Source organism: Manis javanica, chromosome 5 (genome assembly GCF_040802235.1).
Source record: "Manis javanica isolate MJ-LG chromosome 5, MJ_LKY, whole genome shotgun sequence".
NCBI lineage: Eukaryota > Metazoa > Chordata > Mammalia > Pholidota > Manidae > Manis > Manis javanica.
Window position 1 is genome coordinate 173647647 of NC_133160.1, and position 23467 is coordinate 173671113.

Below are 23467 nucleotides of genomic sequence, written 5' to 3' on the forward strand. Positions count from 1 at the left end.
CCCTTGGTACTGGACTTCTGGCCTCCAGAACTAGAGCACATTTCTGGTGTTTTAAGGCGCTCCCTTGCGGTCACGTGTCTCACCAGCCCCTTGGACACGCAAGCACCCTCTGGGGCCTGGCAGCTCCAGGAGAGGAAGGGAAGCTGCCGGCCTCCTCTGCATGGGGCCTCTGTCCCAGAAGTCATAGCAGCATGCAGCACCCAGGGGAGGCTCAGTTCCCCAAGCAGGTGCACAGGTGAGACACCCGCAGCCCGTGGAACCCGTCCCTCTAGAGAGTGAGGCCACAGCAGATGGGGTGAAACAAGGGGACCCGCAGATCTCCCTCAGATTCCCAGAGGAGGGCCGCCCTTTGCAGGGGGTGTGCTGAGCCCACCTCGTCCACCCACAGACCCGCTGACCCGCCTTTGGGAGAGGCGCACAGAATCGCGTGGCCAAGGCTGGGCCAGTCCAGTCAAGCCTTGCTTCTGGAGCGGCACTCAGTGACCTCCTCGCCACTCTGGCGAGTCAACGGGCCAGAACCTCTTGCAGGGTGGATCCCCGATTCCAGGGCCTCACCCTAAGACAGCACCCTGGAGTCCCCTCTCCGCCCTTTGCCCTCTGGAGGCTCAGGACAGCACGAAGCTGCATCTGGAGACGCGCGCTGCTGTGCGGCAGAAGCACGTGCTCCGCGGGCCTCGTTCTCACCGGGAGAGCTGTGTGGGCGCCTCTGGGGCTCGGCCCCCCTGGGCTCTGCCGTCCTCAATTGCTCCCTCTCCTCCCACCAGCCCGGGCATCAGTCTAAGTGTCGATGCCACAGCAGAAGACCACAGACAGGGTGGCTTCCATGACAGACTTATTTTCCATGGCTGTGGACCCTGGACGTCTGAGCTCAAGGCACCAGCAGGCCCAGTGTCCGGCGAGGCTCCGCCTGGCTCACAGACGGCCACCTTCTCGCTGTCCTGCCCTGGCTCTGGTGTCCCCTCTTATGGGCACCAACCCTGTAGGATCAGGGCTCCACCCTCATGACCTCATTTAACCTTGATCACCTCCATGAAGGCCCTGTCTCCAGGTGCAGTCACACTGACGGGGGGGAGGGGGGGGGGCTTCCGCGTCTAATTTGGGGGGTACAGTTCAGCCCGCAGCAGGGGCCTGTATCCTCTGCATTTAGCCAACCTGAGGCCTCTTGGGATTTCACCTTTTGCATTTCATCATTTTGCACGTGGACTCCTCTCCCTATGACAGGAGCTGTTATGAATCAAACCTGCCCTTGCCACTGTAACCAGCATGTGCTGTGTTCACTTTGACACTCGCCTCCCACCTGGCACACACAGGGTCTTCATAATTAAACGAAATTTTCATACTGCTCCCACTCAGCCAAAGCTCGGATCGCAGACGGGAGCAATGACACGTAGCGCGGCCCAGGGGGGCATCCACCCACCCGTTTCTTCAACAAGCCGTGTCCCCCTGCGTGCTGGCGAGCCGCTGAATGCATCTGAACTTGAATTGATTGTCTTACACAAGCAGCGCAGGACAGCAGAGAGAATGTGCTATGGGGGCTGTGGGCTGGGCAGGGGCTAGAGATCCCAGTGGGTGCAGAGAGCCAGGCCGAGCTCTCTGTGGCAGGTAGAATATGTGCATGGAGGTCCCTGTGCCCAGACGCCAACCCCCCATGCCAGCCTTGCCTCTGCCCCCAAGGATGCTGGCCAGCCGTGCTACCAGTTCTTTCCCCACCTCCACAACATAGTCTGGGATCTTGACTGGCTCCAGAAAGGTCCAGAATGCCTCGGAGGGCAGCAGCATGGCCGTGAGCAGACTGTGACTGTGGAAATGACATGAACCTTGCAACAGGGACATGCCATGTCCATCACTGTTCCCTGGGCAGTGTCCCCACAGTTCTGGATGAAGGTGACGCTCAGAAGTGCCTCTGTGTGAGGACACGGAGCTGACCAGGGAGCAGGGTCAGGGCCCAGCCCCAGGCCTGTCGCCCCAGCAGAGCGTGTCCAGGGGGCTTGTACCTGGGCTTTGCCCACATGGCTGTGGGCCATGTGCACTGGCAGGTTGCTCAGCCTCTCTGAGCCCTTCTGCACAGACAGCACCCTGCCTCCCTCACAAGCTGCTGCGGGCATGTGCAGTCAGTTCAGTTCCAATGAGTGCAGCCAGGCCCTGGGTGGAAACTGTTCGCCTTTCAAAGGGGGTGGGGGCCGCTGCTTCCCGACCCAGTGATTCAGCTCTGGCTCACGTGGAAGGGGGTGGCTCCGGGGTACGGCAAGAACCGTGCCTCTTACCTGACAGACTGAATGCCTCACTTTGCTGGGACCACCGTGACAAAGCCCCACAGGCCAGGGGCCTACGCAGCAGGAGGCTGGAAGTCCAGGCCCGAGGCATGGGCGGGCTGGCTCCCCTGAGCCTCTCTCCTCCCTGGGTCCTCATGTGGTTGTCCAGCTGGCCATGTCGGTGGCCTAATTCCCTCTTCTCACAAGGACACCAGTCATACTGGACCCGGGGCCCACCTAGTGACCTCATTTTACCCTAATCACCTCTTTAAAGACCCCACCTCCAAATGCAGCCACATTCAGAGGTCCTGGAGGTAAGGGCCTCTGCACATGGATTTGGGGACGCAGAACTCGGCCATAACACCAAGCATCTGGATTCCTTCAGCAGGGTGGGGACAGAACTGGACATCTTATGACAGAAGCTTGCATCCAGGGCTCGGAATACTCTCCCGCATTAGAGAAGGCTTGTGTCCACCCGTATCCCGTCCACCATCTCCCTCTCTGCCCTGCCACTGGGCTCTGGCAGGGGAATGTGGGGGGGGGGGTGCGGGCACCGCCCATGCCTGGCCAGAGAACAGCCAGAGGGACCGCCTCCCAGCTTCCTCGTCCTTGAAAGATGGTGGGACATGCTGACAGGAGGTGGCCGGCTTCTAGGCCACTGCTCGGGGCACCACCCAGCGGGGACTTCCTCAGTGGACCGTACTCACTGGACCCACGGTGGGCCGGGCTATTTGTCACTGCAGCGCATCGGTGCTGCTGACCCTACCATGGCCCTGCACACCGCAGACGGCTCACACGGTCAGTGAGCCCTCCCTCCGTGAGGCTGATGAGGTCCAGCACCACTAAGGCACCAAACAGCTGCCGTCAGCTGGGCCGAGTCCGGCTGGTTCTGCCAACAAGGGTTCCCCGAGTGCCAACAATGTGCCAGGCTCTGCGGCTGGTCCTGGGGATCAAGGAGCTCACAGGGGAAGTGAGAGAGGCACACAGGCGTGGGAAGGGAGGAAGCTCGTGGGGCCCCGCGGACCCAGGCCTCGGGGTCAGGGCAGCTCCCTGAGCGTGCTGGCTATGGAGTGGACCTGGTCTGCATTGTGGCTGTCCCTTACACCAGCTCCAGGACCAAGGTCCATTCACATGACCCTCTGAGCCTCGTTTTCTCACCTGTAAGGTGGGGCCGGGTGGAGCGCTGCCCCTGTCCCGTGGGGTCGAGGGCGGTGAGATGGGATGAATGCAAAGTGCTCACTTAGCACAGCCTGCGGGCCTAGGGGATAGGGCCATGAAATTGGCGATCATTGTCATTATTGCTATTATTTTATTAAAAGTAGGAACTTGAACAGGAAAAGAAGTATTACATGCAAAGGCCCAGAGGAGCAAGAGGGGCAGCCCCCCAGAAGCACCGGGGCTGGATCCAGCCAGGCAGGGGCGCACAGGTGAGCACGGCAAAGACGGTCCTTCAGTGGCAGGCAAGGGCCAGGCCGGAGTGAAGGGGGCTTTTGAACAGACCTGGCATAGTCGATGTGCATGTGAGAGGAACTGCTCTCGCTCAAGTGTGAAGGATGCCCTGGGGTGTGGGAGATTACAGGTGGACGCAGCTCTGAGGATCCAGGCACGAGAGGGTGTATGAGACGGTGGGGGCCTGGCCCTGAGCAGCTGCAGGAAGGGTGCCACCAAGACCGGAGCTACCTGAGCAGGAGAACGCACCAGTTAAGGTGGGTGCGTGAGGCCAAGGGGCAGTGGGGACACTGGCACCACTTTTCACGAGCATGGCAGCTGGAGGCGTGGCCTTGGCCGGGCAGAGAGCTCCGGCTGTGATACACACGGTCCCTGACTGGCCAAGGACCCGGGGAGCTGGGTGCTGGGAGACGGACCCCGCACCGCTGAGCCCCCAGTCCCGCGCGGACCTGCTTGGACACGCAGCATGACCGCCCTCACTCCCCGCCGAGAAAGGAAGATAATCACTCTCCATTCCGGTAGGAAACGGGGGACAGGCAGTATTGTTACCCACATGGGAGGAGTGAGAAGACCGCTCTGGGGGACAAATATGAGTCAAGCAGGGATTTTGCTTTATGAGAGGAGATTAGAAAAACCAACTCCAGATAGCCAGGGGGGTAAACGTGCCAGGACCGAGGGGCATGGAGCAGAGGAATGCCAGGACTGAGAAGTGCCACTTAGGGCTGAGAAAGGCGGCCAGATGAACATGTGGTTTGAAAGTAAAGAGCAGCTCTCAACACCAAGGTGGGGCTCCCTGGCAGGGAGCGGAGAGACGCCCCCCAAGAGGCGGGGCCCGGCAGCCACGCTCTGGACGCCGGAGAACATGAGGCCCTCCCGTGCGCTGGGAAGGAAACCAGGCTCTTGTTGTCCAGAGTAACGCGTCCAAGGCGGGACACAGGACTCGGGTCCCAACCGAGGTGACAGCTGGTTCTTGGACCCGGACCGCAAAAGATTCTGCAGAGACACGGAATCAGAATGCGCGTCTGTGTGCGCGCGCAGAGACTGGCCCACGAGATTGTGGGGCTGGCAGGCGGGCGCGCCCGGAGCAGCTGACCTGGCGATGCCGCTGCAGTCTGGAGGCCTCTGCCGCAGGGTCCCCTCTTCCTCATTGGGAACGTCAGTCCTTTCTGCGAAAGCCTCTAACTGGCAGGGCATTACGGAGGGTCATCCGCTTTACTCAAAGTCTACTCGAAACCTTCTGGCACTTAAATAAATGATAATTTATTTATTATCTTCTACTATTTCCAAATATTGACTATTGTAAATGATTTTGATAAACAACGTCTCACCTATTTATTTCTTTGTCCAAACTCTTTTTTCTCCATTAATTCTCCAAAGTGGAATTCCTAAGCTAAATAGGAAGGCTTTTGAGAAACACGGGGACAAATCACCTGCCAAGCTTTTTAGTTCAGCTGCCACGCTGGGTGGTGGCCGCATCTGCAGCGGCTCAGGTCCCCGCAGGGAGCATCTTGGGGGCCTGGCCTCGAGCTGCGTCCTTATTCTCACGGTGCTCCGACTCCCACGGGGTTGTGATTGTGAGGACTTCCGGCCGTGGGCGGAGCAAGGGGTGCACCGCGGGTTCTCTCCACTCAGAGTCAATAGATGAAAGCTTTTCCTTACAGTTCAAGAACATTCTTATAGTTCTTAAAAAGTCTCTTACAGTTCTTATTGTTAGTGCTGGAGATCTTTTGACTGTAAGACGCAGGCCTCCCCCATACTCCCCCTCCCAGGGCAACAATCCTGGGGACCTTAGTACATTATCATCCTGTGTTTTCACTTTCACTAGTTATGGGTCCATAAAGACAGTAGAGAAATGTTCTGTGTTTTTTGAAATGTATAATTACAGTGTAAAGCATAATTCTGCAACTTGCGCCTTCCCAGTATCACGTTAAAGCCAACTAGAACATCAAACAAAGCAGACACGCCCTCTCTGGGGCCTCCTAAGGGCCCTGACAGGACCTGCATTTCCTGCGTAATGACTCCATTTCCCCCGTTTCTCTCGTTCAGGAAAAAAAGTTCATCCCGGGTCAGGGGAAAAAAATGTATATGTGTTTTTAATTCCTAGAATCACACAGTAATGAAAAGGTGACATATCCCAACACGCCAAGTACAGCAAAAGTTGTTCTTAGAAGGAAATTTGTAGCATTAATATTTTATACTGGAAAAGAAAGGGTGAAAATGAGTGAGCTAAACATCCAACTTAAGACATAAAAATAAAAATTGGATAAGCATAAAGAAAATAGAATGAAGATGGTAAATGGATGAAACAAAAAACAAACAATAGAAATGCTCAGCACGGCTGATGTCTGTTCTTTGGGATAACTAATGAAGTATGTATGCTAATCTCTGGCAAGGACAATGGAGAAAAAAGGGAGAATATATAAATAAGCAATATTTGGGATAAAAAATGGGCATGAAAATAGATATGTTTCAGATGAAAATACTAATAAAATAATATAATGAGAACCTTATGACAATACATTTTAAATTTACAATGAAATAGACAAATTCCTAAAAATAACTATAATAATTGAACTTACTGAGGAACAAATTCAAAATTCAAAGAGCCCCACTACTTAAAACATATAAGAATTAACAGCTTCCCATAAAGAAAGCTCCAAGCCTAGATCATTCCAGTCTTATCCAAATTCTTCCATTCCATGAGACTGGTATAACATTGATGCCAAACCCAGAAACAAACCACATGAGGAAGAAAAATTCAATTTATCTCACTCATAAACAAAGATGAAAAATCATAAACAAAATATTAGCAAGCAGAATCCAGCCTTTGATACAAAGTAAAATGTAAGTACATCAGGACCAAGATGGACTTTTCCTGGGAGTGCCAGACGAGTTCGCATCGGAATCTGTACGTGTGCCTCAGCGCACTATCGGATTGAAGGGAACACGATCCTCTTGATGCAGAAAAAGGTTTTGATAAAATTCAGCAAGATGATTTAAAACAAAATAAAACAAAACAAAAAATGTCAGTAAGCTAGAAACAGAAAGGCATGTTCTTAACTTGAAAAAGTATATCTACCTTTGTGGTAACAAATGTAATCCTTCCTAGGTGAAAACTTTAGAAGCATTCTCTCTGACAATGATCAAGACAAAAAGTCCATTCTCTCTGCTTCTATTTGACATTGTATTAGAGGTGCTAGCTAGTGCAATAGGGCAAGAAAAAAGTACAAGAAAGTAATAAACTCTCATTATACACAAACAACATGCCTACATAGAAAATCCAAAAGAGATCTACAATCAAATCATTAGAAGTACTAATAGAATTAATAAAAGATTTTTTGGCTTAAGCACTACATAGAAAAAGCAATTATATTTCTATGCACTAGCAACAAACAGAAAATGTAATTTTAAAAAGATGTAATTTTTAAGATACAAAATATCAACAAGAAATACTAACTACAGTGAAGTAAATCTAATACGTGCAAGATTTTAATGGAAAGATATTTCTCACTGAGGTAAACTACACATAGTTAAACTTACTCTTTTTAGTGAACAATTCTATGTGTTTTAACAAATGCACATACCATGTAACCACCACCATAACCAGGACAGAGAACATTTCCATCACTCCAAACAGTTCCCCTGTGTCCCTGAAGTTGATATGTTGGGCCCAATGTCCTGTGCAACCAGTAGAATGTGTGTGATGCTTGGGAAAACACTGACCTATACCAAGGCACTGAGCTAGGGGGCAGGGTCAGTGGTCACAGAGGACAGGATGTGTGGGAGATGTCCCAGTAATGTGGCCTTACTGGATAAACAGTAACACAGGTTCTAGGCACGTGGATGTTTCTGTACAGTGGGGACACCAGCCCTCCCCACCCATTCCCATGGGTTTCTCCAGCCTGAAGCCCTGATGTACAGATACACTGAACGCACAGTCCCAAATGCTCTGCCCCTCCTCAGATGTAGACCCCCTCACCCTGCCACCCCCACAAATACTTTCTCCCCACCACTGAACTCTTCTTCCCTGTCTTTCTCTTCAGAGCAGAGCCCCGGAAGTGCACAGAGGATAATGAGGGCAGATGAACGAAGAAATCACATGAGCACTTAAGAATGACTTTTAAATGGTTCAGTGAAATAAGGCCTCCAATGGCCAATCTAAATTCCAGCAGGAGAGGTGATGGAGAGAATCTGTGGTAGCTGGAGCGAGGGGGACAAAACCCTGGGAAAGCCCTGCGTCTGGCCAAGGTGCTGGGGTGGGGCTGTCATGGGCTTAGCCACCCACTTGGCCTCAGACCCGGGCTCCATCCAGCAGAAGGGGTTTCAGGCATCCCAGAACACCACACCTGGGCACCAGGTGGCCCACAGGGGAATGGAGGGCACCATGCCCAGGGCCTCAGCACCAGCTCATTGGCAGCTGGGCCTCCCCTCCCCATTGCCCTGGTCGCAGAAGAGCCCATTCATGCTGCACCCTGAGTGGCCAGCTCAGTAGCAGCAAGGCATGACCGCAGACATCCCCAGGGCCCCCCACACGGAGGTTTCCTCTCGCATTTTCTGGGATGGCCACCCCTCCACATGTCGGCCTGCCAGGCTCCACCTGGGTTCAGATTCCTCAGTGCTCCTGGGGATCCACAGCACCCCGTGATGGCCAGACCCCTGTTGTCTCCCCATACAGACTGCAGACATCCCCCAGGAGGAGACAGCCAGGCCCAAACCCTGTCTTCCCCGTTTACTTGCTGTGTGACCTTAAGCAAGTGGCCTAACGCCCCATGCCTGTTTCACTTGTAAACTCGGGTTAATAATAGCACTGAACTTAGATGCATCTTACTTTAGAAGATTAATTAATACACACAAATAAAATGTTTTGACAGTTATCATCCCTGTCCCCAGTGCCCAGGCTCTTGGGAACACCTGCTGAAATGGGTGGAGGACTCTGCCCTCCAGTCATGTCACCACAGGCTCCCCCTGGTAATAAGGCAGTTTCAGAAAAGCAATGTAGAGGCGGAAGAGCAGAGACTGCAGAGCCAGGCCACCTGGGTTCAAACCCCAGCACACCCACCCCACTCCCCACCCCAGCTGTATGACATCAGATGGCCCCTCAACCTCTCTGGTTCTGTGCTGTAAATAGTGTGGCCATGCTCATGTCACCCTGGAGATCTGTCAGGGGATGAAACAGATGATCTGTAAAAAGTGCACAGTGGGCCCTCAAGGAGTCACTGTTGTTATGACCATTAATAAAAACAACTTCCCTTGGCCTCCCTGGAAAGCCTGGAAAGGAAGGCAGGGAGGAGACGGAGCCACAGAGGGAAACAGGGAAAGGAGGGCAATGAGGCTGTGGCCAGCCCGTCAGAAGAGGCTGATAAATGGAGACAGCCCGAGGAAGGGTTCAGGAGGCCCCTCAAGTCAGCCATAGCAAAGTGCTGGGGCCTGGGAGGCACCCAGGGGGCCAGCAGCCGCGGCTCCCCCGGCAGCCACCCCCCCGGAGCCCCAGTGTGGTGCCTGGCTGTCAGGTGGCTAGAGCCTCAAGGGAGGTGCTGAGCCATGAGCCAGGTCATGGCTATTCTGTGTCCTGAGGTCGTATCTTTGAGGGACATGGCTGCAGACATGTCACGGGCCCTGAGGCCAGCAGCGCCAGCCCACAGGCAGGATCTGAGGGGGGGGGGGTCGGTGCCACATTGAGCCAGCTTTACCCACATGCCAGGTCCAGATATTTTGGCTCGGAAGACTCCCAGGTGCCAACCGTGCACCTGCCTGGGGCCCAAACATCATGGAGGGAGGGCACATGGCTAGATCCTGACCTACCCTGGGGCATGTTAAGTCTCAAACAAGGCAACTTTTGGGAAATGCCCTTGACCTCTTCATGTATTCATGAATGAGCATCTATGGTGAGCCTGCACCGGTGGGTGCAGTGCACACACAGGGGACAGCCAGCCCCTAGTGCTGGGCCCTGCTTCACGGAACCCACGAGACACCACCAAACAATACTTCAGAGGCAACCCTGCTCATGTGCACCAAATGCCCGATAACCATAATAAAGATGCTCGCGCTCAGTCATGTGACACTGGGGGGCTGCACTCACAGCAGAGCCCAGGGCAGTGCTTGGAGCCACATCTGGACCCCAAGAGGATGCCCTGCCCCACCCTTGAGCCCAGGAAGCAAGGCCCACACGGAGGAGCCCTACCTACAGGTTCCTGGCCAAATTCGCCCAGGCTTTGGGGTGGGAGTGCCAGGGGGCTTCCAGGAGGCTCAGCACCACCCCACTCTCAGGGGGTGCCCCTTGAAGATGGGGAGCAGGGCTGAGCTGGGCTGGAGGGGACAAGAAGACTCAGCAAACAGTAGAAGGGCCTCCAGCCCCCAAACATCCCCCAGGCCCCAGCTCAAGGCCAGGCTCCACACATGGGAGCAAAGACGGTTAAGTGAACACAGCCCAGCGCCTTCCACCATCTCAAAGATACACGCGGCAGGGCACCCAGCCCGGGGGCCATGCTCGAAGGGCCCGCTTTTCCCGGGACAGAGAATGCCAGGGGGATACCATGTGCAAAGGCTGGCTAGGGAAGCAGTCACTGAGCGTGGGGAAAGGCAGGGGCCAGGACGGCTCTGGGAGGTGGGCAGCCCCAGGGCATGCCCAGCAGTGCCTGAGTGCCACACACAGGTTTGCCTGACCCTCAACAACCCTGTGAGGGGGGCACTCTAACCGTCTGCACAGATGAAGAAACTGAGGCACAAGGTGCTAAGAGACTTACCCAAGGGCCCTCGGCTAATGCACTGATTAAGCCAGGACTGGACACCCAAGCCTGTGCCATAGTGCCTCTGGGACAATAGGGAGCCACCAAATGTCACTGAGTGTGGGAGGGGCCTGGTTTTCTGCATGGGGCTGGGTGGAGAAGGGATGGAGGTCATGGCAGGAGGTGGAGACGCCGCCACAGCCATGTCCCCCGGCAGCCAGGGGCAGCCCAGGAAGAGCAGAGTGGGGGCCACACTGGGAGTGCTGCCGCCATGGCACAGCCATGCCAACCCTGAGATGGGGGCTCAGAGAGCCTCTGCCAGGCATCTCGCACCCCCTCACCCTGAGGCTGGTGGCCCACAGGCTCACACTGCACTTCCTAGTGCACCGCCCCGCCCAGCCAGTGCACACCTCCTCCCCTCTCCCCAGAGCCTCTGTGTGGCTGGACCTGGGCTGCTCTGGAATGCAGGCAGTGTGGACCTGTTGCTCAGGCCAGCCCAGTTCAGAAGTTCCCATTCTACCTTCACTCGGCGAGGTGCAGCCCAGACATTTCATGGCTCTATTTGGTTGTTTACCTGCAGGTGGAATGTCCAAACAGCAGGGCTGTTTTCCTCCAAGGAGAGAGTGAGCAGGGCTGCAGGCCAGAGCAGATGGGTGTCTGCAGCGAGCCGGCAGCAGTCCCCACCCTGCCCGGCAGACACAGCTGGGCCTGCAAGAGTAACAAAATATGAAATTCATATCCATTTTCTATTCAGTCAGGATATTAATTTCAAATCACGCCCTAGATGATTCAGAATGACAGCCGCCCATCCCCCAGGGCCTGGTCCCCCAGGTCTACCAGCCCCTCGAGCATCAAGTGGCATTCTCAGGGGCCCAGGGCATCAAGTGGGTGCAGAGGGCTTGGTACTGAGTCAGGCAGGTTGACACGCCCCACACACTGCCTACAGAGGCCAGGGGTCAAAGCCCTCCCCTAGGTTTCCACACCAGCCTTCCTCCCAAAAATCGCCAGTTGATGTGGGGTTTTTTCAGTTTTATTGAGGTATAATTGACAAAAACGTGAGATATTTAAAGTGTACATGGTAATGATTTGGTATCTGCATCTCTTGTGAAAAGATTCCCCCATCTAGCTAACTAACACATCCAGCACCTCGCACAGTTATCTTTTTCTTTTCTGGTGAGGACTTTTAGCCTGCTCTCCCAGAAATCCCGGCCACCCAGTACAGGCTGCCAACCACAGGCTCCACGTTTGACGGTAGGTCCTCAGGCATGTCCACCTCACAGCGGGAAGTCTGTGTCCTTTGACCGACCTCCCCCTACCTCGCCACCCCTGACCCCTGGCAACCACTTTTCTCCTGTTTCCATGAGCGTGACTGTTTTTTAGATTCCACATGATACCAGGCAGTATCTGCCTCTGTGTCTGGCTTGCCTCACTCGGTGTGATGCCCTCCAAGCCCAGCCACGTGCGGCAAACAGCTTTCTTGCGGCTGAATAATATCTTGATGTGGCTCTTTACCCATTATTTTGCTGATCTTGGCCATCTGCCACCTGGTGTCAGTGGGGGAACGGAGAGGACACTGGTGCATTCACTGCACAGGCACATTTCCTGCGGCCCCTCTGCCTGACATCGGCCCGCTGGAGGCTGTGCCTGCACTGGGACCCAGGATGCTGATAGGTCAGCAAAGCTGTCCCAGCACACCCCACCCTCTCTCTCACCTAGGCAGGTGCTCTGCTCTCCTGAGCCTCACCCCCCCCACCTGGGAGATGGGACGACACGGCCCCACTGCAGGGACCTGTCCTTGGGAGCAGCCGCTGCAGGGAACAAAGCAGGCTACACTCCCAGACACCGTGGGGCTGACATGCCAGGGGGGCGGTTCTCAACCAGGGGTAGTCTTGGTTCCCACGGGAGATTTGGCAATGTCTGGAGATGTTTTTGGTTTTCATAGCCTTGGGGGTGGGGTGCTAGTGGCATCTAATGGGTGGAGGGCAGGGATGTGCTAAAGGTTCTTCAGGGCACAGGATGGCCATCACCACAGAGTTATCCAGCCCCAAATGCCAACTTCAGAGGCTGAAGTTCACCAGGTGGATAAGACCAGGAGCAAAGGTAAGTGGATGTCACTGGGGTGAAGGGTGAGCATGCAGAGATACTGAGGGGCAGTGAGGACAGGGCAGGATGTGACTGGAGAGGACGTGGGGCCCAGCCCCGCAAGGCAATGATCACCAGACTTAGGCATGACTTCATCCTCACCCCTTAACAGCCCCTGACAGTCTGCTCCCAGCTCAGCAGCTGAAGGACGCCTCGGAACAGAAGCCAGAACTGCCCCTCCCCTCACAGGCAGTGCACAAGCCACATCCTTAAAGACCCCACAACCTGCTCTGTCCAAACCTCATCCTCTGGGCCACACACTTCCACCTCTCTCCCTCTCTCCCCTTGACCCCTCTGCTCTGGCTGCACTGGCCTCCTTGCTGCTCCAGAAACGGTGCTGGCACACTCCTGCCCCAGGGCCTTTGTGCCTGCTGCCCCCTCTCCCAGGAACCCACCAACACCTCCCTGGGGCTTTGCAGAGCTGGTGATGATGTCACAGAGTTCTGACCTTTGAGCTGAGCTGCAAAGGATGAGTAGGGGTTTGTCAGTGGAGGAAAGGAGGCCCCTCCAGGCAGAGTTCTCGAAAGGCTGCAGGGTGCTGCCCAGGAGAGGCAGGGCAGAGGGGGCGAGGCCCAGCAGGGAGGCCTGGCGGGGCTGACACAGAGGAGGGGACAAGGAGGAGCAGCCACAGCTCAGCGGTGTGGAGATCAGAGGTGGGCGGGGCCGTGGAGAGGCGGGGCTCCAAGAGCCAGGCCCCGCCCCAGATGGAGGGACAGAGGTGGCATCTGCAGACCCGGCTCCGACCCACAGCACTCACCCTCCCTGCCGCACTATATCCTCACCCTGACCGCATGGCAGGGACGCAGTTCTCACGAAGGTAACCCCGTCTGAGCTGGGCTGCACCATTTACTGCTTTCATAGACTTACGTCATTGTCAGGCATTGCCAAAAGGTACGTGTTTCATGTGTTTTTAGATTTGTAACTGCCTCTACACGCACAATCTTAGCCATACCGCCTGACGCCGCGCTGCTGAGGCCGTCCGCCCAGACCTGTGGCTGTCCCTGTGCCTGCTGCAGCGCTGCAGGGCCCCTCCCCTGGGTGCACATTGCTCGCTGCCTCCTCCACGCTCCGTGACGGCACTGGGGGGGCTTCCACGCTCTGCGAGGGAGCAAAGAGCGGCTACAAAGTGGCTACAAACAGGCTCCCCCTGAGTGGAGAGCTGCTGGGCCCTGAGGCACGTGAACTCCACCTTCAGGGGGTCACACTAAGCCTGTTTCCAACGGGGCAGCACCATTGTACCATCCTGCCTGTGCAGACAAGCCATCTGATTGGCCCAGATCCCTGCCAATGATTGGCCAGTGCATAGGCATGTGATACCTTCTGGCCAATGAGAATGAGGAGTGAGCGGCTCTGGGCAGACTGGGAAACCCCCTTCACCCAAGGAGTGACTGCCCCTAACCCCGTTCACGGGGGGCTCCTCTGCGTCTGGACATGATTTTCCATCTACCTTGTGACCCCCAGGAATGCCGGCAGAGCAGAGAACGGAAGAGCCAGGTGCCACGCGCCCCCGAATTCGCCACCCTGGGCAGCCCTGCCTTTGGCCTGAAGTTTGTGGCGGGAACTGCGAATCTCTTGCTCTCGTCATTCTGAGCGGGGTTTGCCCGCAGGTCCGGGCGAACGGCCCCAGCCGCCTCCCAGCCAGGCTGCCAGCGATTCGGCGGTAACTCACTCCCCTTTCTCTGCCAAATCGGCCAGAGTTGGTTTCAGGTCCTTGCAGCTTAGAACGCTGACTGCACAGGGGGGAGTCTGAACCGGGGCCCGTCTGCCCAGGGACGATCCCTAGGCAGGAACCAGGACGTGTTTGGAGACAGAGATGAGAGAAGGTGGGGCAGAGGCTGGGGCCCCACGTCACCCCCACCTCGTGGGTGGGGACACCGAAGAGCACAGAGCAGGAACCCAGGGCCCAGATCCTGGAGAGACATGAATGCCAAGCAGAAGGGTAAGACTTTATTCTTAAAGTCATGAGATTTTGACCAAAAGAGTCACCCATTGAAATTTACACGTTAGGGAGTTTGCCTGAACACAGTATTTAGGGGCCTGGTAAGAGGGCCTGGCATCCTCTGAGCTCCTACGGTGGACCAGTCAGCTGATCCACACAGCTCCCCTCTGGGGGAGTGGTGATTTTCTTTTTCCAGATGAGGGGCCTGGGGCAGGAGTCAGGGAAGCCACGGCCCATGGCCCCTGCTGGTCAGGGGCACAGCTGGCATTCAGAAAGCACGCCAAACCCAGGCTTGTTCACCTGCCTCTGGCTGCCCCCAGTGCATTAGAAGAGAAGTGGCCCCCCAGGCCTGTCCTGCCAAAATCATCCACACTGCTCTAGGAAGGGAGAAATCTCTACACACATCAGCAAAATGTTTCTGATTCTTAAAACCCAGTGACCAGGTCACTAGCTTTGAGGCTGTCTCATCTCCTGGCTGCTGAGGCCAATAAGTGACATTCCACCTTTTTATGCTACATTAATTTAAATAAAGCCTTTGCCATATGGCAATCTTCGTGTGTAATAAATTACACTGAAGAAATCTTACAGATTAGACCGTGGCCTGGAGGCAGAGCCCAGAAACTGGACTGCTCTTTCATGACTGCCATGAAGGACTGGCCAGAAGCCCCCCAGCTGGGCATCCGCAAGCCTTTCTCAGTCTGAACGGGTCACACAGGATGCGGGAGTCATTGTGAGGCTTTTATGGAAACCCAGGGACAGTGATGGAGAAACAGCCATTCCTGCCGCCTGGGGGCCAGGCACTCTGGGGACAGATGATATTGGATTCTCTCAGTGACCCCTCAGCTAATGGTATCCTCACCAGACCCACTGCGCAGGTAGGAAACTGAGGCCCAAGAGTGCTGGCCTAGACTTGAACCCAGGGCTATCTGACTCTAAGTCCAGGCCCACTCAGCTGCGCCTCACCAGGTTGGCACAGAGTACAGGGAGGCTGAAGTGATCAGGGACACTTCCTGGAGGAGGAGACATCTGTACTGAGCACTGAAGGCCAAGCAGGAGCCAGGGCATCTAGAGCAGGGAAAGGCCTCCCCCGAGAAGGGAAAGTCTGAGCTAAGGCACAGAGGTGAGCAGCCGGGAGGGCAGAGCGCCCCTTCAAGCCCCATGAATCTCTCGTTTAAACTCATCTCAGGAAGGGGAGCAGGAAAGAAACCAAGTCCTGAAGGAAGATTTGGTACCACTTCCTCCCTGGAACAAAACTCTGAGGCCAAGACTTAAAAGTTCTCTGCCCTCTCGAGAAACCGTCAAGCCTGCGTCTTCGGCAACCTCATCCCGTGAGCCTCAACACGAGGAGAAATGACGCACTCAGGAGGTGTCGGGAAAGAGGCCGGTGAGTGGCGGAGCCGGAGGAAGGGGAGACAGGTTTGATGAGGGTCCCGTTCCGGAGGGGGCTCCCCAGCAGAAGGACACGAGCGGCACCCAGCAAGTGCCTGCCACATGCACATGCTGCCAGGCCCTGCAGATGTGCCCACCTGGCAGCCCGCCAGGACCAGAGGACACCTCAGACCCCAGCCTGCCTGTCAGCTGGCCAGCCCTGGCAACGCACCTGCTAGGCACAGGGCAGCACCACGTGGCCCAGGGCAAAGGAATTCAACTTCCGTGGCTCCTCTCCCCATCAGGGGGACGAGCTACTTCCCAGATCAGAAGGGCAGTCAGCTCAGAGGGAGTGACCATAGTCAGTAAGACAAGCGGGCAAGAGGGGACATCACTCGAGGACAGATGTCCTGATGGAGGGCCTGTGTGCACAGACCCAGCAGCTGGGAGAGCAGTGGCTGGCAAGCAGGTGACCCCAGGGACCCTCAGAGACTCTAAGTGCCCACTCTTCTCTGGCGCTCCACACGAGACTCAGACATAGCAGGTTCTGGTGCAGAGGAGGGGACAGCACGCACAGCATGCGGTGGGGGACGCTTCTCGGCCCCACTGACCGTGGCTTGGGGCAGTGGCATGTTAGAGGACGCAAGGCAGGCAGAGGCCCTGGCGCACCTGCACTGTGACACTTGGCCTCTTGTGCTCTGGTCACCTGCCATGCGCTTGTCCCCAGAGACCCGGGAGGAGTCCTGAAACAGCAAAGGCCTGGAGCTGAACCCTGCCAACCCCTAACCCTGCCAACCCCTAACCTTAGCCAGACCTGCTGGGCCCTCCTGAGACTCGTGAGTGAGAGAATAAGTACTTCCATAATAAGCCACCAAACTGGGGAATTTGTCACACAGCACTACTGCAGCAATAGCTGACTGAAACATAATGACAACATGTATAATAGTGGCTTGGTTAGAGGTGAACCCATTGGTCAGAGAACTTAGGAGGCTTCTGGGAGCAGGTGACACATGGACTGTGCTTTGAAGACTACAAATGAGAAGGAAGCTGGAAGATATTCCAGGCAGAAACAGTGACTACAGAGAAAGAACAAGGGCAGGGAGGGCACCATAGGGAAGCTGCCCCACAGGGCACTGGGTATAACGAGAGCACACAGTGGCACACAGCAACGGCCCCAGCCAGACACACCAGGACAGGACACCCACTCGGTCTGTGGCAGTGACCCAGCCTCAGCAGTAACACTTCCTTGGTTAGCCTATCGGCCCTCTTTCTTCCCTGGGAGACAGCCCATTGTCCACTGCTTACTGTCCTCCGCAGCCCTGGTCCAACTCTCCATGGAGAGGGGACTCTCCTGGCCCATCAATGTCCATGGCTGCCTCTGCATTGGGAGCTCATTCCTGGGGGCCAAGCCCCTTCACAGCCCACCTCCTCCTGGTGTGACTTGGGAGTCTGGGGACAGCCTCAGCATCTAACAGACAGGCCCAGGGCCTCTATAGCACCCTGATTCCCCCCAAAATCTAGAAAGCTTCCAGTCCATGCCATATGCAAGTGTCCCCAAGTGACATTCTTACATAAACTCAGCCTCAAAGCCTGAGGCTCTGACCCCCTCCCATGCCCTGCCTGCTGCCCTGCCCATTTCCCTCACACTCCAACCCCAGACACACATGGTCTTTTTGCCCCAAAGTGCAGCCAGAACAGCTGGATGAAGTACCTCACCTCTGCGTCACATGGTTCCCGGCTTTCCGACCTGCAGTGAGTCTGCCCTGCACGTCGCCCGCCCTCCCTGTTCCATTCAGCCAAGTGCCCATTTCTGGTTCAGTCACTCAGCCTCCTGCTGCTGGCACCGAAAGCAGGTGCTCTGCTCCAGCCAGGACCTTATTTTCCACACTCGGCAGGGCTCAGCTGTGCTGGACTCTCACGAGACACCCACAGGCGCTGGGAGCCTCCCTGGGAGGACAACAGGCCCTGGGACATGAGGACGTTCTGCTACCACCACGGCATGGGGGGCTCAGGAGCCGCACTTGGGAACTGGGCTCATGGGGTAGAACGCACACGTGCCCCCTGCAGGGAGCTGGGCTGGGACAGAAGGGTCTGAGCATTTCCACGCCACCCGTAACAACTCTGAAGGGCTCGTTAGCTCTGGAACGCTCTGCGGGGCCGGCTGGGGCCAGCCTCGGGCCTACGTCTCCGCCAGACTTCCCCCATCCTGCTGCTCTTCTCTCCCTGAGAAGCCCTTGGCACACAGACTCCACCTTGGAGATGGCTTCCCAAGAAGCCCAGCCTGGGATTCCAAGGTGTACCCTTTGCAACCCAAGAGATGTGGTGAAGCTCCCCGCTATGATCACTGGAGGGGCGAGGCGAGGCCCGTAGAGGGGCGGGAGGAGGCACAGAGCACGGGAGGGACCAGCAGGTCTCAGGGGCCAGAGCAGCAAAGCCCCTCCTACATCCAGCAAAGACAGGACCCGGGGCAGAGCCCATGGCCAGGCTGGTGCGAGCCCAGCAGTGCAGCAGCCGGGGAGGAAGGGGGTGGGCAGCGGGCCCAGGGCCTGGGCAGGCTAGCATTGCCGGTGAGTGAGCACGTGGGCATGGACACACCTGTGGCCCACTGCAGTGTCCCTCCAAGCCTGGAGAATCAGGAGAATCCGGCTCATGTGTGAGAATGACGCACAGAGGCCGGCTGCCCAGGGAGGCAGAGCTGGGCACAGCATTCGCATCAGCAGATGCCCAGACAGCCGTGCAGTCTGGAGGGACGCAGCAGCCTAGGGACGCTGCGGCCTCTGAAGTCTGCTGCCATGTTGTAAATGCCTATACCCCTTCCCCATGCAGCTGCCTGTACTGGACCCAGGAACCTGTACCCCTAGACTGAGAGCCCGGGACACTCAGGCTGCAGCCAAAGGTGACAGAGGCTTTGCCTCCAGCTGGGGAAGAGAGAGGACTGAGAGAGGGGCTTCAGAGACTTAACAGGGACAAGAGGGCCCTCTGGGCTGCAGAGGGGATGGAGCTGGAAGGCTGGGAACAGGAGACGGTGAGGCCGGTCTCCCCTGAGTGCACCCGAGGGCACTCTGCCAGGGACAGCAAGGGCAGGTGGGAAGAGCAGAAGGCCTCGGGAAAAGAACCAGGAAGACTGGGGGTGCATCCCCTTCCTTGGACTCTCCAGCGATGTTCTTTCCTTTGCACAGGCTATTCCCTCCTCCGGAAGGGTCTAGAAGGCTCTCTCACCACCCTTTCTCAGGCAACAGCAGTCCAGGGCTCCTCAGGAAATTGCCAAATTTGTTCGGGCATCCAGGCTGTTTGGGCCTTCTTCCTCTAGGATCCTCAGCACATAGTTCCTCTCCTTAAGGGCACAGGATGGCTGCCAGACCACCACACATCACATTGCTATTCCAGGCGGGCAGGTGGAGAACAAACTAAATACAAAAGATGTTCCAGAAGCCCCACCTAGGAACTTCCATTCACACCTCAGGGCCAGCCCTGGGTCACGTGCCCACCCAAATTGTGAGAGCGCCTGGGTGTGGATATTTTATCTGGGCGTAACGCTGCCTCCATGCCAGATCAGAGCTCTGACTGTCGTACAGAGGGATGGGAATATCGGGGGGGCAACTCGCCTCTTCCAACTCTGTGCAGAGTGGTGGGAAGGCTGAGAGTGGGCAGGAGCCCAGGGAGAGGGCTGGGCAAAGGTCAGGGCGAGAGCTGAGGCCCAGAGCGGGAGGGGAGGCCAACAGCCCCCTGGTCCGTGGGAGGGGCAAGCGGGAGGAGGAGCGTGCCACCGGCCGGCGGAGCCAGTGTGCGGGCGGGTGTGCCAGGGCTGGGACCTCAGGAGGCCCCTCCCCGCAGCCTCTCCCCCTGCCGCCCCCACGCGGCACCAGCTCGCCCCTCTGCCCTCCTTGCCCTGCAGTCTCCTGGCCTCCTCCTCCCGGGGGCCCAGGCCAGGCCCGAGGAGGGGGCGGCAGGGGGCGGCTCGCCCTGCGGCTGGGGCTTGGGGACACTGCTGCTGTAGAAATACCCCAGCCGACCCCTTCCCACGTGGGCATTGAGCCTGGGTCACCGCAGGCCTCAGAAAGCAGGCTGTGGCGTGGGGCTCATTCGTCTCCCCCCAGGGTGTTGTCATCGCCTTCTCCTCCGCAGCCCCATGGCGGTGGGGGACCCGATGTCCCATGTCTGGGACAGTGCTCCGCAGCCACCCGGGTGAAGGGGCCTCGGCACCCGCCCCAGGGTGGCTCACATTCTGCGGCCACTGCCCTGCCCTGCTTGGTGCCCCCCCCCGGAGCAGCTGCCCCTCCGGAGCCCTGTCCCCTCCCCCTCGCGCGCCCCTCCGTGGCCACGGCAAGATCCCGACTCAGCACTGCCAGAAGCCTGACTCGGTTTCCCCACCACCCTGCCCTCCGTCACTTCCCGAGGTGCTGGCCTGCAGCCCCACTCCCGGTCGGCGCCTCTGTGTTTGCCTCCTCCGCGTGCCCCAGCCCAGCGAGGACGCACGCGCACACAGCTCGCACACATGTGCACCTGCACACACTCACACGCTCCCCAACACGCTCCCGGCCCTGAGGTCATTGGCTCCGCCCCAGCCGCACCCAACAGCCAGTCTTCTCCCCCTTCTCATGCAGGGCAGGGCGGGGCCCCCACACACAACTTCTCCGGCTGAGCCGTCTCCCTCCTTGGGAGCCTCTCCTGGGCACACCTGGGCCCTGGCCAGCGACTCCCCCAGCCATCCCCACGCAGCCAACCCCCACCCCCCGGGCCAGTGCCCACGGCCTCGCCATGGCTGTACAGGGGCCAGCCAGCTGCCTCCGTCTGACTGAAGGTCCTAAGGGTCCTGGTGGTGGTCAGTGGTCCCGCTGCTGCCAGGCCCTTCTCTGGCCAGGGTCAGAACTCCACCTTGCTCCCTCCCTGCTCGTGGCCCCAGCCCCCTGCCCTTCCCCTGTAGCTGCCACAGAGGGGCCTCCCTGGCTGTGGTCCAGCTGTGCACCTTAAGGCAGGTCACTTAACCTCTCTGAGCCTCAACACCCACATCCCAGGACAGGGATACCAGCTCCGCTTTGGCCCTGAGCTCAGCCTTGGCCCAATTCCTGCATGTAGGGGTCGGGGGTGCTCTGCCCTGCCCACTGGGGTACCCTGCTGCCCTGTGCAGGGAAGCCCCACTGGAGTCATGGGAAAGGGTGGGGGCGCTCCCAAAAGCCAGGGATGGGGACAGACAACAGGAGCAGATGGGCCTCTGTTCCCCTGGCGTGGGAGCAGGAGCAGCAGCAGGTCAGTGTCTGCGCTGGCTTCCCGCCTCGGAGCGAGACTGTGGGCACCACTATTCAGTTCACCCACTCTTCTGAGACAACAGCCCCTCCCAAACACAGGCCCTTACCAGGCTGGCTGCCGACCGGACACCTCTTGGTTTGAAGTTCATCTCCAGAAGGACTGGTTTCTGGCACCCGGTCTGGAAGGCGTCATGGCCAGACTGGGGGAAGGGCCTGGGACAGGAACTTGCTGATCTGCAGTAAGTGCAGGCAGGGACCCCCACACAGGGGACACCCCGTAACAGCCCCACTCGGCCGCGTTACTGCCAAGTGCTCATTTCCCCCAGGCTCCCTCTCGTGCACACGGGCACACGCACTCACTTTGAGGGCCATTTGCTCTGACGAGCTCCAGCTGAGCACACGCCAGGTGGCCAGAGCCCTCAGCTGAGCAAGGGCACCTGCCGGAGAGAATCAGGCGGCCCTGGCCTCCCGCGTGCGCTCGCTGGCCTTTCCCACGAGGAGGGCGGTCCTGCTGGCACCCCTCCACACTCCGCCTTTCCTGTGGGCCCCACACCCTAGAGAGCTGAGGTCGAGGCTTGCCTCTAGGATCCAGGACCCCAGCCCAGGGAAGGGAGGGAGGCAGGGAGGGCAACAGTTCCAGGCCTCCCCACTCTGACACGTTTGCCTGTAAGAGCTTCCGGAACCTGCCGGGGCACAGGAGACAACTGTCGCTGATAAAACAGCAAGAGAAACCGAGCCGTAGGCACGGGCAATAACTGAAAGGTGCAATGTAGCAGAAACCCGTTTCCCTGCAAGTATTTCCTTTGAAATCACCCAGGAAAGGGGTGCTTTGAATTTAACGACATGACCGCACCACCCTGCTGAGTCTCACACAGCACTCCTAATGCTCGGTGCACATTATCAGAGTCACACACTCAACATAATCCAGCTGAATGCCTGCTGTGTGCCAGCCCCTGCTCCAGGTGCTGACAATACAGTGGCGCCCAGGCACGGGGCTTACTCTCACTGCTGGCACTCTAGAGGCACCGCCGAGGGGCGGGCGGGAGAGGTGCTATTTCTGGGTCCACACACACACTTGGGAAGGGCAGCTATGGGCTGTCATCTGTCTCTGCTATGACCAGCAGCCAGCAGGTGCCTGGTGTTTAATAAATGAAAGAACAAGTAGAAAATAAGATGAGATATACAGAAATAATCTGCTGGATCTGAATAAAGCAGCCGGAACATGCATCACGAGGAATGCACCTGCAACCCAAGAGTGGGTCGCCTACCTCGGTGCCCCAGGGGATCCACCTGCTTTATTTTCAAAGCTAAATCCCTCCTGCACGGGCCTCTTTCCCTCCTTGGCAAGGTTGCCAGCTTTAACAGATAAAATATAAAATATCCACTTTGAAAATCAGATTGAACAACAAATAAATTTGTTGTGAGTATGCCCCATATATTATTTGGGACACACTTATATGGAAGGTATTCATGTTTATCTAGAAGTCAGTTTCGACTTGGTGTCCTGTATTTTACCTGACAACCCTATTCCCAAGCAGGGGTGACAGGTGCTTGCCTGGGGACTGCAGGATCAGATGGGGACCTGGAAGTGACCGGGGCTGCCTGCCAGGAAGACACCTGGGCTGGGCGAGGCTGCAAAGGAGACGGACTTCTCAGCACACAACTGCTATGATTTGTAGTGTTGGACTGTGTCCATCAGTTACTTACTTAATTTTTAAAATAATTATTCTAAAAACAAGACTTGATGCTAACATTAGGGGAAGCTGAGAGTCAGCTCTTCTGAAACTGTACCAAAGGTAAGCATAAGAGAGAGACTCAGCCAGGTGTGGTGGGCCGAGCTCACCCGGCCAGCAAACGCAGGCGCTGCAGGCGCCATCTCCCCACCGCACTGGGCCTCCTGCCTCCGGTCTTGAACGTAGGGCCAACACTCCCTATTTCTCCTTCACCAAAGTGATGAAAATACAAACTTTAACAAAAGCTTCTGACACAGGCCGGACCGTGTCTCTCCTCTGCCCGGTGCAATGCCATGAGCAACAATGTATGTGTGAACACACAGCGACTTGTACACGAGTGTGCACAACAGCCAGACCGCAGGAACAGCCCAAGCGCCCATCAGCGGGTGCGTGAGCGAGAACGTGGCCGGCCGCGCTGGGATGCTGGTCGGCCACGGACAGGACAGAGGCCCAACGCGTGCCTCTGCCTGCGTGGGCCTTCAAAATGTGATGCCTGGTGAATAGAGCCAGGCACAAAGGGCCCCGGACTGTGATTCCACTCTTGTGGAATGGTCAGAGTAGGGAATCCATGGGGACAGAAAGTGGGTTAGTGGCTGGGCAGGGCAGGGGCAGG

The 23467-nt window shown here is 57.1% G+C and overlaps 1 long non-coding RNA gene across 1 annotated transcript in view; it reads right to left on the reverse strand.

The window, feature by feature from the left end:
- Window positions 1-3686: 3686 nt before the first annotated feature.
- Window positions 3687-23467, reverse strand: part of LOC118967380 (uncharacterized) — a 35049-nt gene continuing 15268 nt past the window's right edge. Inside the window, exons 2-3 of the long non-coding RNA XR_005054365.2 lie at window positions 11001-11134; window positions 3687-6655 (exon numbers count right to left, since the gene is read on the reverse strand). This is a non-coding gene — a long non-coding RNA (uncharacterized lncRNA). The remainder of the gene's footprint in view (window positions 6656-11000; window positions 11135-23467) is intronic.